Consider the following 16968-nt stretch of genomic DNA (forward strand, 5'->3'; position numbering starts at 1 on the left):
AACTGTTGAATTGAAAGATTCAATTTTTTTTTTTTTTTGAAGATATCAGCAGCAAGTTTGAGTCACTTGTGATCTCAGGGAGAGTACTGGAATTTGCATTCGAAAGTTCCACATGAATTGCAAATGACTACTAGAATCTAAACTTATATTAAAATAAAAAAGAGGAGCCAAGAGGACAACAATAAAAAGTGCTTTGAAAGCGGCAGTTTTGCTGTAATATAATCTCACCCACAAAGAGGAGGATGGTTGTCAATTACATTGGATCAACCAAGTTGCAATGTTGGAAATGAAATGGCAATTCACAGCCATCACAGTACAGTAGTTATTTATTTTATGGTCATCTCTATAATGAGTTGTGGGTAGTGTGAGTAGTTGTTAAAATGTCAAACTAATTTATGGTTTACAGAGGATAATTGAGCAATAGTTCTGTCAATATCTTCACATTGACCTATTGGGCTGGTTCAGTCTCACACACTGGGCCAGATTCAGTAAGCAAAAAAAAAAAAATCGGTACATGTGTAATAGCACAGTGCCCGGCTACACTACGTTTTCAGCATAGGCTACGCTACGTTGTCAGCGTAGTCCAATGACTGCCTAGCGTAGTCAGCGTAGTGACTCCGCGGAAGCCCTGCGTAGTCAGCATAGTGTCCCCGTCAGGCAGCTAGTCACCGTTCTGTCCCCGGGAGCTGCTGCTTTGTCCCCGGCATCCCTGGCAAGCCTTGTGAGCGCCTCTCCCACATCAACAGTAACCGCCAGATCCCCTCTGCTGGTGGACGCTGGCAGAGAGGGGATCATGCGGGCACCGGTGGAGAGGCATCTGTCTGAGATGCTCCTGCGTCTCAAATGCTCCTGCGTCTCAGTTATTATTGCGGCAGGGTACAGCGACCCTGCCTGTGTCCGATTCAGGGAGATGGGGTTAGTGGGTTTGGTAGCGTGTGCATCTCATGCACAAAGGGGGGTGCGGTGCGCAAGTGCGTCTCATGCACAATAAAGGAGGCATTTGCCAGTGCTCCCTGTTACATACTGGCAAATGCCTCCTTTCCAATCCCCCACTATCCACGCCAGCCCGAAGCGTGGCGAGTGGACGCATTACGCGTCCCCCCGACCTGTTCATACCGCCACTATCCACATCGGCATGGAGTTGATTTTATAAAGTGTGGCGAGCGCAGTGAGCCCCGCAAAGGGACACGGATTACTTTACATGTAGTTTAGACAGACTTTTATCAGTGAACAGGAAAAAAAATCATTCGATTGTCAATGACAATCGAACAAATTTTTGGCCATGCCGCCACACGCAAGTGAATGTGTAATAGTAAACACCCACTTGCATGCAAATGCGTGGATTTAAGCAGCGGGGGGGGGGGGGACAGCGTTTACCTGTTCGCTAGGCAGCGAATATAAGCAGCCTAGCGAGAGCAGGTCTGAATTGGGCCCTCTATTTGTATATTTGGATTGAGCAGTACCCGTGTTCACCTGCAGGGGCTGCTACCGAATGAGAGGGGTTAATAACCTCATTACTGCTTTTATCTGTGCATTACCTGTTCTAAAGGACCCACTGCCAGATCTATAGGTAGATAGCTATATCTGGGTTATTATGTCTGGCTACTGCTTGCTCCAGCGTACATATTTTTTGTGATGGTTTCTGCTGCTCATTTCCTGAGTTCTGTTTATTTACAGCCTACAAAGGCTCCGTATAACCGCGCATTCACATGTGCTGTAGATAATAAACATTCTATGCACCTGCATCAAGTTTTATATCTGTATCATCTATATACTGTATATGTCTAGTGTCTGATTGTGTGTCTCAGAAACACTGCCATCTGTTGGCAGAGAGTGAAACTACATCTCTTTCTCACTCTCACATGCACAAACAAAGAGGCAATCATAAGGTAGCAGACTAGCTTTCGAAGCATTGGCCTTACTAGTTTAGTATTATGTACATTGTGAGTTATAAAACATAGATTTTAATTCCATGTGCCTGACCAAATAGATGACTCAAACGCTCTAAAGAGGAAAACTTGTCCCTATCAGCCAAGCTATCATTTGTCAAGTAAAGAACACTCTATAAAATGTTTGCTAGAGGCTTAATGGTTGCTATGGGCAACTTCTCCACCTCTCCTCTTTAGAGGGTTTCATACATCCAGTGGCTTAACTTAAATTTTTGCACCTCCACCACCACTAAAACTTGTGAGCCACCCCTCTTATTCCATCTCCGCTGCTTGATCTGCTACCTTACAGCAGACAGTTATTGAGGATGCAAGAGGACGCCACCGCTGCCGCTGCTTCCTCTTGCATCCTTAATAAGTCTGCTGTTAAGGGGCGCCCATTTTGTGAGCGGTATTTGCTCCGGGACTGCAGACAGGAATCTCAGCAAGCCGGCAGCAACAGACTCGGCGGCCCCATTACCAGCAATAGCTTCTGCAGACCCTGCGGTGCCCAAATTTACCCAGTGCCTCCAAGCCACCGCGGGGTCTGCAGAGCTATTGTTACATTGATTCACTGGAAAGAAAAAGCGCTTGTACAGTATATCTTGGTTTATGTGACATAAATAATAATGACAGTGAATGTGCTTAGCCGCTAAAAGGAAAAGAAAAGTGGTTAGTAATAAAATGTTTACAGCCCTTATCTGGCTTTTTTGGGGGAGAAGTTTGCGGGTCCCGGCTGTGGATGAATGCGTAGCACTAGTTATGAAGATCCCCGGCAGCTCTAACTGTCCCCAAGCTTACCTAAGTCTTCTGGCTTTTCATTCTTCCTTCACGCCGTCTGTGTTCCGGACCTCCGCAAGATGCCGCGATTACTGGAAGTTCGGGTATGATGACTCCCGGAATCGGCGGTGTGCGGACTTGTGCGTTCCCCGGCTACCAACGCATTTCAAATAGCTTGCTCTCTTTGTCAAGGATGCCTGATGCTGGTGTGTTCTTAGCTTTTATACGTTTTTTGCTTCTTTCTTTATTTCAGAACTTTATTTAGAAATGGACAATCTTTTTGGCGGCAAGCACATGTGTAGGGTGTTACTATAGGAAAGATGTAGGTTTTTGGTGATGAGTATGTGTTTTTGTAAAGGTAAATAACTTATTATTGCAAGAAGGCAGCTAGCTCAAAGTCAATATTTAATCCTTTTGGTTGCAGAGTACTTAGTTCGTATATCCATTTAGTTTCTTTTTGTTTTAGAATTCTGACATGGTCCCCTCCTCTCCAGTTTATATTAATTTGTTCTATAGCATTTATTTTGAGAACTTCAGGGTTCTTTCCATGTTTCTCCAATAAATGTTTAGACAAGCTGTGTGTTACGCCACTGCATACATCTCCTACTATTGAATGTATCCTGTACATGTACTTTTTTGCTACAAGACGAGGTACTAAGCTGTGGAGATAAATACAATTGCGAGAGCTCTGTTTCCAGAAAAGGCTTCAAAATAACAATATTTTGGTATTTTTAATTGTAAATGCATTTATGGTGTTAATATTACAAATACTCTTAGCTATTTCAGTAGCTTTTTATGAAAGGGCCTCCATTAATCAATTACGAATATGAATATTCAGTATTACAGTGTTCTATCGATGTGGGGCCTTATTGTGACGAGCTTCCCCTTTAAATGAGAATTTAATCAGATTTCATCTTGGTTCCCAATCTGGCTAAGAAACGGCTGGGAGATTTTCTGTGGCTCGCAGGGTTAATTAAGAGAGACAGGCTTATGCAAAATAGAGCCAGAGTCGCCGCCACCAAGTTGGAAACTGTAATAGATTAATTCATTGCTACAGACTTATCTTTTGGAGCTGTTAATGCACTGGAGGAAATTAATAATTTCAATTAAACTGTATATTTTACCGACTTCTGTTCTTTTACAGGTGGGAGCCAATCGCAGATTGTAGATGAGAGTGTGAACCCTCCGGAACGCTAGATGTCCGAAATACAGAACAGTAGTGCCCGCATTCACTTCCCTGACATTTATCAGGATTATAGTGAGAAGAGAGTGACTACAAAGTGACTGTAAGTGTGACGATAAACATTATTTTTATATACTCTACAAGAGATGTACACACATTAACAAATGTAATATATATATATATATATATATATATATATATATATATATATATATATATATATATATATATATATATATATAGACTGTAAAGATGCTACAACTATTTTTTAGTTGTAGAATTGTGTATGGATCATTAGGTGGACAGTTTCTAGGTCTACAAACAAAAGGTCGATCACTATTGGTTAACAGTCAAAAGTGACATAAAGTTGGATGACATGAGTTTCTCACGGCTTTATGTTGTCTAGGTCAACATGGACACTGTATAAATGTACCGCGTCCCCTCCCATGGCTCACTGCGCTGGCCATGCATCAGGCACGGTGCTTAGTTGTTCTTGGCAAACTATTATATTCATCATCTGGGATGGAAAGTAGGAAAATAAGTAAAAATCATGACAAACTCACATCGACTTTTTTCATGTCGACCTAATGCATGTTGACATTTTTCATATGTCGACTACTTCACTATTGACCAATAGTGATCAACCTTTTGACTGTCGACATAGATACTGTTGGCTCAATGACCGCATACCATAGAATTCAGCTTTAATGCTATAAAATGTATGGGTATGGGTCATAGAGTCGACTGTATGAATGTTGACATACATTAGGTTGACCATTAAAGTTCAGCAGGGCTTGGGTTGACACAAGAAAAGCATTAGGTCAACAATGGGAAGGTCGACAGTCAAAAGATCAACATGAGTCGGCATGGGCACCGTATCACTGTACTGCGTCCCCTTGCAAAACTCGAAGAACTTGCCATGCATCGGGAACACTCAGCATTCTCCCTCCACACCCTTGAGGATGATAGGGTATGAAATAACGCCTGTAGGCACAAGTTGGCTCGAAAAACCTAAAAAAAACCTCATGTCGACCTGTTGACTGTCGACTTTCCCATTGTTGACTAATGCTTGAGTCGACCTTTCCGATCCTGACGACCTTAGCCACGTCAATCTACAGTCTTTCATGTGTGTGACTAAGGGGCAGATTTATTAAGCTTGGAGAAGAGATAAACTGGAGATAAACTGGAAAAAAGGTAAAAGGAGATAAAGCACCAGCCAATCAACTCCCAACTGTCTTTTTCAAACACAGCTGATTGGCTGGTGCTTTATCTCCTTTTACCTTTTCTCCAGTTTATCTCCAGTTTATCTCTTCTCCAAGCTTAATAAATCTGCCCCTCAGCCTTGTCAACCTTTAGTGGTCAACTTTCATTGACCTTCAGCCTTGTCGACGTAGCGTACGCACAGTATCTGACCTTCATTGTGTCGACCTAGCGTACGTACAGTATCTTAAATGTATGGCATAAGCATGTATGCACCAACAGAAATACATGTACTGGAAAACATAAATGTTGAAGAACAGACTTGTACGTGTATTAATCCACATCAATGGTTTTCTAGCTTTCATAATGCAGACTTGCCATGCATATATATAGATGAATACTTCTGTACTGCAGCATTTAGGTTACTTGGCTACTTAGCTCACTCATTAGCACAAATTAGATTATTGTACATTTTCCATTGAAGTAAATGGGGATTAGCTGTGACATCTGCACCATCATCCACAGCAGAAAGTTCAGTAATGGCTCTTCTGACTGTATATATGTATATTAAACTGTATTTTCCACACAGGGTATATTAGTGCAGAAAAGTGAAAAATCTGCCATGTGCATCTACTTTGTGTAAACCACAGCTGGGAAATTATGTAAGGTACAGAGTGGGTCAGAGCATCTTTGACACGCATGCTCTAATTTTACACGACTAGGCGGAAAGACCCTTTGAAATTAGCTGCAATTTTTGAAGCTACTTATTTGCAGCAACTAATGAATATACTGTCATTTAAGTTATTAACAGTATAACCTTAAGAAGGTTTTTATTCTGCAGCAGTGTTCAGAGATCTCTGTATATGTTTGCAGTGGTCAGCAGGGCCGCCATTAGGGGTGTTCTATGGGGACAACACATCCGGGCTCAGTCGCTCTGGTAGAGGGTTGAGACCGGGCAGCTGTATCCCTGCAGCTCGCATGGCCGCCAGCACCCCCCTTCACTGCAGCCACCAGCGACTGCGGGTTGTCTGGCTGCTCTCCCCCCTCTTTACAGTGGTGGGCCATGAGTCGTGAGCCCGCAGCACTGACAAAGTCCACTGGACCTGGAGCCTCTGACATTTCTTTCAATGTCAGTAACACAGCACTCCTGCTGCCCACTGCCCGTGGCCTTTCACAGGCAGTTCACCCCTCCCCCCAGCTTGACATGATGTAATGACATCACGACGAGCGCCAGAAGAAGGACAAGCCAGAGGAGCCGGTCCCGCCATTCTTTAATGGTAAGTATTTATTTTCCTTTGATAAACCAGTGGGGGGGTTGGGGGATTTCTTTAGTTCCGGGCCCCACTATTCCTGTTGGCAGCCCTGGTGGTCAGCATGGACGGTGTAATGGTTAGCATTACTGCCTCATAGCGCTGAGGTCATGGGTTTGATTTGCACCATGGCCCTAACTGTGCAGTTTGTATATTCTCCCCATACTTGTGTGGGTTTCCTCCAGGTACTCCAGTTTCCTCCCACAATCCAAAAATATACTGGTAGGCTAATTGGTTTCCAACAAAAATTAACCCTAGAATGAACGCTTGTACATGTGATAGGGAATATAGATTGTAAGCTCTACTGGGGCAGGGACTGATGCAAATGTTCTCTATAAAGTGCTGCAGAATATGTGTGCAATATATAAACTTAATAAATAAAATTATAATTGTTTCCTGTTGCTGTAGAATAACAAGCTTCAGGACCTTGGACAGGGACGTTGCAAAATGTAGAATTAAAAATGTTGTTTCTTCAGAACCATGGACAGCAGCAGCAGGGGGAAATGTGACTACTGTACTAGCTGTACCATGGACAGCAGCAGCAGGGGGAAATGTGTGACTACTGTACTAGCTGTACCATTGACAGCAGCAGCAGGGGGAAATGTGACTACTGTACTAGCTGTACCATGGACAGCAGCAGCAGGGGAAATGTGACTACTGTACTAGCTGTACCATGGACAGCAGCAGCAGGGGGAAATGTGACTACTGTACTAGCTGTACCATGGACAGCAGCAGCAGGGGAAATGTGACTACTGTACTAGCTGTACCATGGACAGCAGCAGCAGGGGGAAATGTGACTACTGTACTAGCTGTACCATGGACAGCAGCAGCAGGGGGAAATGTGACTACTGTACTAGCTGTTTGAGCACATTTATTCAATGTAAATGGTCAATTTTCCAAAATGCAAAAATGAAGAGCCTGTAGTATATAATTTTATGTACAAATGCTTCAACTACTTACCGAAAAGCATATACCAATACTCTGCTGATTCCTGCTGTGAGAAGTGCTTCAGTGCAAGGATTTTACATGACTAGAGTAAGGAAACTAACAACAAGACAATTTCCTAAGAACCACTATTAACCATTCCAACCATAAATTATTGGGGTGTAACATAAGTTGCACTTTCCTTCCAAACGTTTATGTGCTTTCTTCCTAAATGTTCATCTTGACATTTTAATCAACCAGGATTTAGTGGCTGCTCATAAACTTCAAATTCCTAAGTTTCTGCTTTTTAAACTGCACATTGTCTAAATATAGTTTCCCCCGCCATTATAAGGTGTATAACCACTCCCAACATAATTTCTACTCTGTATTATATAGTACATGGCCAGGGTCCGCCCATCAGCCAATCATGAATGGGCATCGGGAATTCTCCGGTCATGATTGGCTGGTGGGTGGGCCCTAACTCCTAGTCCCTGGGTGGAGCGAAGTGTGTAAACACAAGCTCTGCTTGTGTCTACGGGGTCTGGAGAAGTACGGCATTCCTCACAGAAGATGGTGGGTGACTATAATTTCCTTTCACGGTTGCTCCTATTGGATTCTACATGGACAATAAAACAGGCCATCGAGGGAATCCATAGGTAATGTATGAGTGAATGTAGTTTGAAATAAAGTTTCTGATGTGTCCATGTTTTCTTTAACTATTTGTAATGTTGTGTAACTACAAATACCAGTGGGCCCTTAAATGCCTTGCATGCTGGGACTCGTGGTTCTCCAAGTCCTTTCATGTGATGCACACTTGCTGGGACTTGTAGTTCCACAACAATGCATAATAGTTTTATTAAATTGTTTTACACAGTACAATTAGCCCAGTGCCCATCACCCTGGGGCACTGTGGACAGCCCCGTGCTTCAGGCTGGACAGGGTTCATTCTGAAGGGGGGAACCCTCATTTGGCTGGGGGAACTTATATATATATATATATAGTTTCCCCTGGCTGTGGCATTACCCTGCTGGCTGGCTGGCTGGTGCTGGTTCTCAAAATACAGGTGGACCCCTAGTCGATTTATCCCCCGTATTTTGGGAACCTGGTCCAACGCGATTGTTTTAATTTATTTATTTATTCTATTTTTTTACACTGTAAAGCATTGCACAGATCACACTGATCCAGGCAATGCTGTCACTCCAAACATATTTGGCAGCCATATAAGACCTGTTATGAATACAATACACAGTTACGAACGGCTACAAAATCGGAAAATAGGAATGAGGAAGAATACGACAGCTTTGTAAATTTTTCGTATTTCTCATTTGTTATTTCAGGTCATATACGGCCTATCATAGTAAATTTCCCCCTAAGTATGTAGTTATTTAAGGCTCAGGGGTAGATGTATGAAGCAGTGATAAGGGAGGAGAAGTAAGCCAGAGGATAAGTAGCCCATGGCAACCAATCAGCACTGAAGTAACATCTATACTTTGCATAATATACAATTATACAGAGCAGCTGATTGGTTGCCATGGGCCACGCCTCCTTTGGCTTGCTTCTCCTTCCTTATCACAGCTTTATTTATCTACCTAAATTAGAACGGCCTTAAATGTAACCACACCTAGATTTGAGAATTATAGCTTTTAGCTACCATTATGGTCATTGCAGAGTTAAGCCTGAGTGTTTCTATTTATGCTGATATTGCAGTCTGTAACCATTGTTGTATAGCCAGCATAGTTTACTAGATACACTTCTTATCAATGTATTACCGTGATCTTTTGATAAATAGACCGAAGCAGTTTCCACAGAAATCCTTTGTGTTAGTGTTTTGTGTAAAGAGTGTGGCTATGATGTATGGTACAAGAGCACTCTAGGGCCATCCTTTACTGGAATAGTCCACATCCCTAGATTGATGAGAACAAACTGTATCAAAGAGGGAAGAGACACCAAATACAGATCACACACTGGGGATACTGTACATATAATGTTCCAGAACCAATATAAGTGTTACATTTAAAAAAAAAATTGTATTAAATATTCAAGTTCTGTTGAGAGTAAAGATAAAAATTGAAGTCAATACATAGAGATTACGCACAAATTCAGCATTGTATAGTATATAAATATGAAATGTACCTTTAAGTAGTAAATACAAATAGATTGAACTAATACTGTAGTATATATGTAATAGATATACCACTCATAAGTGTGTGGTTGTGCTCTAATATCAGGGCCACCATCAGGGGGGTACTGCGGGTACTAAAGTCCCGGCCCGGGGCGAGAGAGGGCCCCACGGAGTGCAGAGGCTTCTACTTGCAAAAAAAAGGAAGCAGTTTGCTGCTGCAGTAAGTACCGCTGCGGGCTGGGGAAGGAACAATAATGGTGAGAACCGTGAGACACAGCTTCCTGCTGCTGCTGTGTGGGCTGGAGCACTTTATCCTCTGCCTTAGCAGAGAGACATACTGCTGGGGAGAGTAGCAGGACAGAAGCAGATTGCAGAGGGAGAAGAGAGCAGTCCTTCTCCATAACAGCAATGATGATGTGCGAGCCCGCCTTCTGCTGCAATGCACTACTGGGAAGGAAGACCTCTCTGTGTGCCTGCCGGCTGCGTCATGGTATGTTTACAGCAGGAGGAGCCCCCTCACCAGCAGGTGAATTACGGCATAGAGGGTCATGTGTGTCAGATTTAGGGGTTCACAGTACACATTGGGGTTCTGCTACTTACACAGCAACATCTAATGAGGACATATGTACCTCACAGAAACATTAACCCCCATCAATATATCTGGCATAATCTCCTGCACAGCTTCATATAAAAAGGACACCTTTAAGGCATTAAGTGGGGTATGCAATTCTCCACCGCTATTTCCAAAGGGGGAAATAGTGATGGAGCCCTATTCAATGCTGTCTTTACCACAGCGTTGAAGAATGATCACGGCAGAACGAGCCCGAGTTTAGAATCTGTTGTGGCCCGTTCTGCTGATAACGGGTGTGGATTTTTGCGATCATGGCTGCAGATCGACAATCCACAGCCGTTTACATGGACACGCCCCCTTTTCGACAATCGGCAGATGGGACATTGAATCCCGCCTGCCGATTTGCTGTCAGGCAAAATGCAAATGAACCAGGATCACGGCTGTCAGGAGCATAGGCGAATCTAGGGGGTGGTCCGGGGGTGCACAGGACCACCCATTAGCCAATTTTGTAGCTGAGGGATGGGGCTTTCCAACGAGCCCAGCCCCATGTCTCTAGCCCCCTGGGAACCAGAGATACGGCCAGGCAAAGCTGGAACGTTTTCCCTATAGGATAACATGGGACCCGCTAATTCCGACCCCCACCCAGTTCAATGGCTGCCAGTTCCCCCTTCGGCATCACTGAAGCTCGAGGTTGATCTCAGTCGAACCCAAATCGCTGGGCCTTTAATCTGATACCAGGCTGGATCCATATGGGTTAATTGGTTCCTGGGATATTGAGGTTAAACCGTTTTTTTTTTTTTTCATTTCTTAAATGTAATTTCATGACTGTTTATGTTCTTTGAGGGCAGATTTCTCTGGAACCAAACAGCCCAGTTTCACGGGACCAAAATCATTCAAAGCCAACTCAAAAGTTCTGCAATATGATACTGGTCTAATGTAAATGGGTCAGTTGGTTCCGAAGATATAGCTGGTTGTTTAAAGGGGGGTAGGGAGAGGGGAGTGGTTGTCTCTCCCCCTCACACCAAAAAATGCAGGGACTAGGCTGGTGTATAAGGGGTCAGCCTGGGAATGTCCCTGCATGATCCTGGGACCATATTCCTGGGTAAATCCCTGCATTTTCTGTTGTGAAAGGGGTATTATTTCAAACAGCCGTGACCTGCAGTGCTCTGAATACAACCGGGCAGGCCCCTGCTCTCTGCCCAGCTGTCAATGACTGTCACCCCTGCAGCTTCCGCTCCAATTCTTCTCCCCGCTTTCCCCTCAGCCCCCCCCCCCCCTAATCATGTGGTGCCGGCGCCCGGCATGCTCCCCCGACGTCACGCACAACAACAGCGCGCACAATATTTAAAATGTCCACTCGGCTAGAGGGGGCACCAGGAGGGGATTGGGAGCGTGCTCTGCGTTGCACTCTGCTCCTCTCCCCATAGAAGCAGCGAAGGCTCATATAAAAATTTACAGTAAGTGGCACTTTTGGGGGCATTGCTTAAGGGACGCTACAAGTGGTGGTATGTGGGGGCATTATGCATAATGTGTGGCTTAATGTGTAAGGGGCATTACGGTGTGCAGCATCATGTGTAAGCGGCATTATGTGTGCAGCATCATGTGTAATGGGTACTATGGTGCGCGGCATAATGTGTAATGGGTACTATGGTGTGTGGCATCATGTGTAATGGGTACTATGGTGTGCGGCATCATGTGTAATGGGTACTAAGGTGCCATCAAGCAAGAACCCCCTAGGAATGAGCACGTAGGTAAGAAGCACTTATGTGGCAAATATGTAATGGGCATTACGGTTTGTTATACAGTATGTAATGGGCATCATGTGTGGCACAATGTGTAATGGGCATTATGGTGTGTGGCCTTATGTGTAATTGGCATTACGGTGTGTGGCTTTATGTGTAATGGGTATTACGGAGTTTGCTAAAATGTGTAATAGGCATTACTGTGTATGGTCTAAAGTGTAATACCACACCCCTTTTTGTGATGCCACGCCTCCATCCCATGAGGCCACACCCCCTTTTTGCAGCGCGGCTACGCCGCGCAAAGGTACCCCTACGGTTGTGTATAGATCTGGGACCACCCATTACCATAATTCTAGATTCTATGGTCAGGAGGGATCGACAGCCCTACCCCCCTAATAACTTTAATTTGAAAGATGTGTGATCACTGTATTGCGTGCCAGGTAATTACTGTATACTTCACATGCTTCATACAGTATGTTTCTTCTTTTGGTAACTGACTGGATAACCAATCCTCTCCAAATCCTGACATATGAAGAAATGTGCTTGGAAGCACTTATAAATGTTTTTGTGTACTCAGCCACTTGCTAACTCTACCACTTTCTATTAGGGGACATTAAATGTACAGGCCTATACCTGTATGGCCAATAGACACAGATACTGTATGCTTAGCTACTGTATCTTTGAAATGGCTAGTTAGGTATAATTGGCATTGATGTCTCTGGTGGATCATCTTGTGGATCACGACATTCAGATGCTAATGCGATTTCCTAAAACTGAAGTCAGCTCATTGAGATTAATTCGCTTTCTCTTAATTCCGCGTTTGCAGGAAGAAAGCTCAAAGAACATCTACAGTAGGTTGGAAGAAATAATTGACAAACTTACCAGCTGCAAAGGAAGAATCTATTACTGGTCGTATTTTTACTTCTTGCAGTGACACCCTGTACTTTCACGTTTGAGCCAAATCCTTCAAAAAACTGAATTTTTATGGACTTTTTTGTGTGTATCACAACATACATAGATTACACCACAAATATAGAAGAAATCCCATGTGTGCTGTTAGCTTGTCTTTCTTGTATTTTTTTAAAGGGCTAACAGGGAGGAACTTAATAACTACTGATTTGGAAAAGGGATTGGTTTGTGATGCTGCCTCCTTTCTGTTTAGAAGCACAACCTCTTCCATGGTACATCCAGTTGTTGCGCAGGAAATTGGAGACTGAGGGATGTGTCCTGATGAGTTTAGTTCAATAGAAATAAATTCACTTGTGTTTTTGTACATCTGTGTTATTCTACAGATTGTCTGCAGGTTCCTGTAGGTCCTAAATGCCATAAACATCATGGCTCCCCAATTGCCAGGATGCCATGGAAGCTATCACATTTTGGCAAGAAAACCCTTGCTAGGACCAGTAGTTTGCTAACAACATATATATATATTGTTGTTGTTGCCTAGGCAACAGTTCATAGCGCTCCGACTCCGGCACAGGACTCTGACGCGTTGGGCCTGTCTCTCAGACGGCTGTCTGATTGGCCGACCGAACGTGCGTCTCAGCCCGGCTGCTGGAGTTCCGGGTAACAGCTGATGACGTCATGACGCCTTCCCGCGTTGCCCTGGCAACGCGGTATGCGGAAGTGGCGCCTGACGCTGTATCCCGGCTGTTTTGTGTCTGCTTCCAAGATGGGCGTGCAGTTATGCGTGTCCGTTGGCGGGAATGCTAGACCTAAACAGGTGAGCTCTATGTTTTGTCTTGATTGTGGGGGTGGCGGGAACCAATGGGATTGTGCAGTATCTGGTATATATTGTGATGTATACATTGCCATTTTGTGTACTGCTGTCCCTGACGAAGGGGGGTAACCCCGAAACGGTTGGAATAAATCCTTTTTATCTGCAACAAAGCCTGTCGAGTGCCGCCTCATCTGTACCCTGTTTTGCTGGATTATCTAATCCTGAAGGAAGGCACCCCAGCAAGGATTACAATTGCCCTTTTTTTGGAGTGCCGGATTCATTTGGATTCTGTGTCGACTGGAGTGTTTTCTCCTCTCAAATCAAGGCACCCATCAGAACCTCGTTTGGTTCATTAACTACCTGCTGCATCACCCAAGTGAGTTCTCCAGCCTACACATTTCCCAGTGTATTGAACATTCATTGTACATTTGAGCTTCCATTATTGTTTATTTCTGTGGACACAACATGTCGACTGCCAGTCAAGAAATGGACTCCGCATTGGAAATTATTAATCTTGATGTGAGAGAATTTCTGTCTTTCTCTGATGTGGAGGCAGAGAGAATTTTGAATAAACAATGTATGGACGATGACACAGGGGTATTGGTCCCTGAAGCTCTGTACAAAAATTTATTACGACTAAAACAGAAAGAATGCGATTTCCTATACCACAGCATAAGTCTGTCGGATTATTACCGTTTGAAGCAGATCCCTAGGGGCTTTCGCGTAAAGAATTCCCCGACCATCGGCAGAAATAATATAGCCTTTTGTCGTCGTTGGATTGCGATATTAAACAAGTGCTCCATGGATCTAGTGCTTCTGGTAATTGAGGAATCAACTCGTGAACAGAATATCCTCAAACAGAAAATTGAGGACTATGAGAAATTGCATATTGATACACTGGCTCAAGATACCAGTAATGATTGGATCAATAAAATTCAAATACAGATGGAGACGTACAAACGTGATTTAATTACCTTCAAAAAAGAAAAATTAAGGAAGGTAAATCTGGACTACGAACAGCACCGGGTCTATGATTGGTTGAGCAACAGTCGCCCTACGAACTTCACACGTCCGTATAGACGCAGAGCCCCCAGGGCCAGATTTGGCGACACCGAAGCTTCTAGTACTTCGGCAAGTGATGTAGAGACCGGGAACAGACGGCCTCAGCTCCCTTTAGGCACCAAGACCCGGGCCATGCTATCAAAACCCCTGCAAGGCGAACTAGGAGGGCCGGACAAAACTGCCGGCAAAAAAGCAAAGAAAGGCGGGAGGAATTAGAAAAGCTTGTCTTTAATTTATCTACCACCCCATTGACTTTACCAGAAGAACAGGTCCTCTCTAAGGGCCTGTCCTATGTCCCTACAGCTGCAATGGATCCATTTAGGTGGAAAGTGGATACATATAAGTTTGGCAGGTCCATACGTTTAAAAGATCACTTTGGACATTTTACACAGGGTCAGGATCCTAATAAGGGGTGTGATATCCCACCACAGTTAAAGAAAATTTCTGCTCGCTCTAACTTTGACCCTCCGTCTGCGAATCTTTCTGTAAAGACTTTCATCCGTCTGATGGACCAACTTGGTGAATCCCCACAACCTGTTCCACGTATCCAGCACAACCTGACTAAAGAACAAAGATCAGCCCTCAGAGATCTATCGTCACGTAAGGACATAGTAATTAGAGGGGCTGACAAAGGCGGGGCAGTGGTGGTACAGGACTTGGGTGATTATCAGAGGGAATGTTCTAGACAATTAAATGATGATTTTGTCTATAAATTACTACCAGCAGATCCGACAAAGGGATATAAGTTAGAGCTAGATAAAATCTTAAACACCGCGGTATTAGATGGTGCTATATCTGCAGATTTATGTAAAGCATTAACTGTTACCTTTCCTGTGGTACCCTTGTTTTACACACTGCCTAAGATACACAAGGGGCTGGTGGACCCTCCGGGTAGACCCATTATTTCTGCCCGGGGGTCACTCTACCAGCCTATCTCGGTGTATCTTGACAGTATCTTGAATCCCTGTATACAGCTATTGCCTTCTTATTTAAAGGATACCTCATCCCTCTTGTTGACCCTTAGAGATTTGGGTGCACAGAGGGACCTGCGCTCCGTGAAATACCTTTGCACGGCGGATGTGACAAGCCTCTACACCTGTATCCCACATGATGCAGGTGTGGAGGCTGTCCGTTCCATTATTTCTAACAATTCAGCTTACGTGGGTCCACCTATTGAACTATTCCTTTTGTTATTATGTTTGGTATTAACTCGAAACTATTTTTTGTACAATGGCAAATTTTTGCTACAAGTCTCTGGCTGTGCCATGGGATCTGCGGTGGCTCCGGCGTATGCCAACGCATTCATGTACCACACAGAGTGTCAACTATTCTATAATGAAGACAAAGTGAGGCTCAGATCTGAGATCTGCCTATATCGTCGTTATATCGACGATTTGTTGATACTCTGGATGGATACAAAGGAGGCACTGCAGACCCATTTAGATGTTCATAATACCTCTGATAGTGCTATTAGATTCACTTATAACATCCATGAGAACTCTGTGCAATTTTTAGATGTGAATATTTTAATACATGAAGGCGTGATCAGCACAGCCTTATTTACTAAAAGCACTGACCGCAACACCATCTTGCGTAATGATAGTTTCCACCCCTTGGCTTTGCGTAGGGGTTTGCCCTATTCTCAATTGTTAAGGGCCAGAAGGATTACTTCTGATGCATCTGATACTGAAGCCACTTTGGACAAAGTAGTCCAGAAGTTCACACAGAGAGGGTACAAAAAGGCTGATTTGGTTAAATCCAAACAGCGTGCATTGTCTATGTCCAGGGATTCCCTCCTGGTCACTCGCCCTGCTCCAACTATGGTAGATCAAAAACCAAAAATCCCATGGGTACACAAGTACTCAGCATCCGACCGTCATGTCACTAAACAAATTAAACAGTGGTGGCCTATGCTATCTTCTGATAAAAACTTACCTTTGTTAACTAACACCAAAGTTTTACCCAGCATTACGAGAAATAAAAACATCAAGGATTCTGTAGTAAAACTAGACATCACGGGGTGGGATAGGAAACAACCAGCCCAACATTTCCTTTCCCATAAATTAGGATGCTACAGGTGCCTGGGCTGTGTGACCTGTTGCAGTCTTGCACCGTGCGACAAATTTAGACATCCACATACGGGGAAATACTTTAAAATCAACTTTGCTTTAACGTGTACCTCTACCTACGTTGTGTATCTTTTGACCTGTCCATGTGGTTTGTCCTATGTTGGGAAGACACAAACCCAATTCAAAACACGAATGGCCCAACATAGGACAGCCATTCATCAGGCCTTACTTAAAGGCTCCAGTGACCAACCGTTCGCCAGACACTGTGTGGCATTTAACCACAGTGTGGCGAGCATCAGATCCATTATAATAGATCACATCCCACCAACAGCCAGGGGTGGTAATCGAAATAAAGCCTTA

The sequence above is a fragment of the Crinia signifera genome, chromosome 19, assembly GCF_055691185.1.
Source record: "Crinia signifera chromosome 19, ASM5569118v1, whole genome shotgun sequence".
Taxonomy (NCBI): domain Eukaryota; kingdom Metazoa; phylum Chordata; class Amphibia; order Anura; family Myobatrachidae; genus Crinia; species Crinia signifera.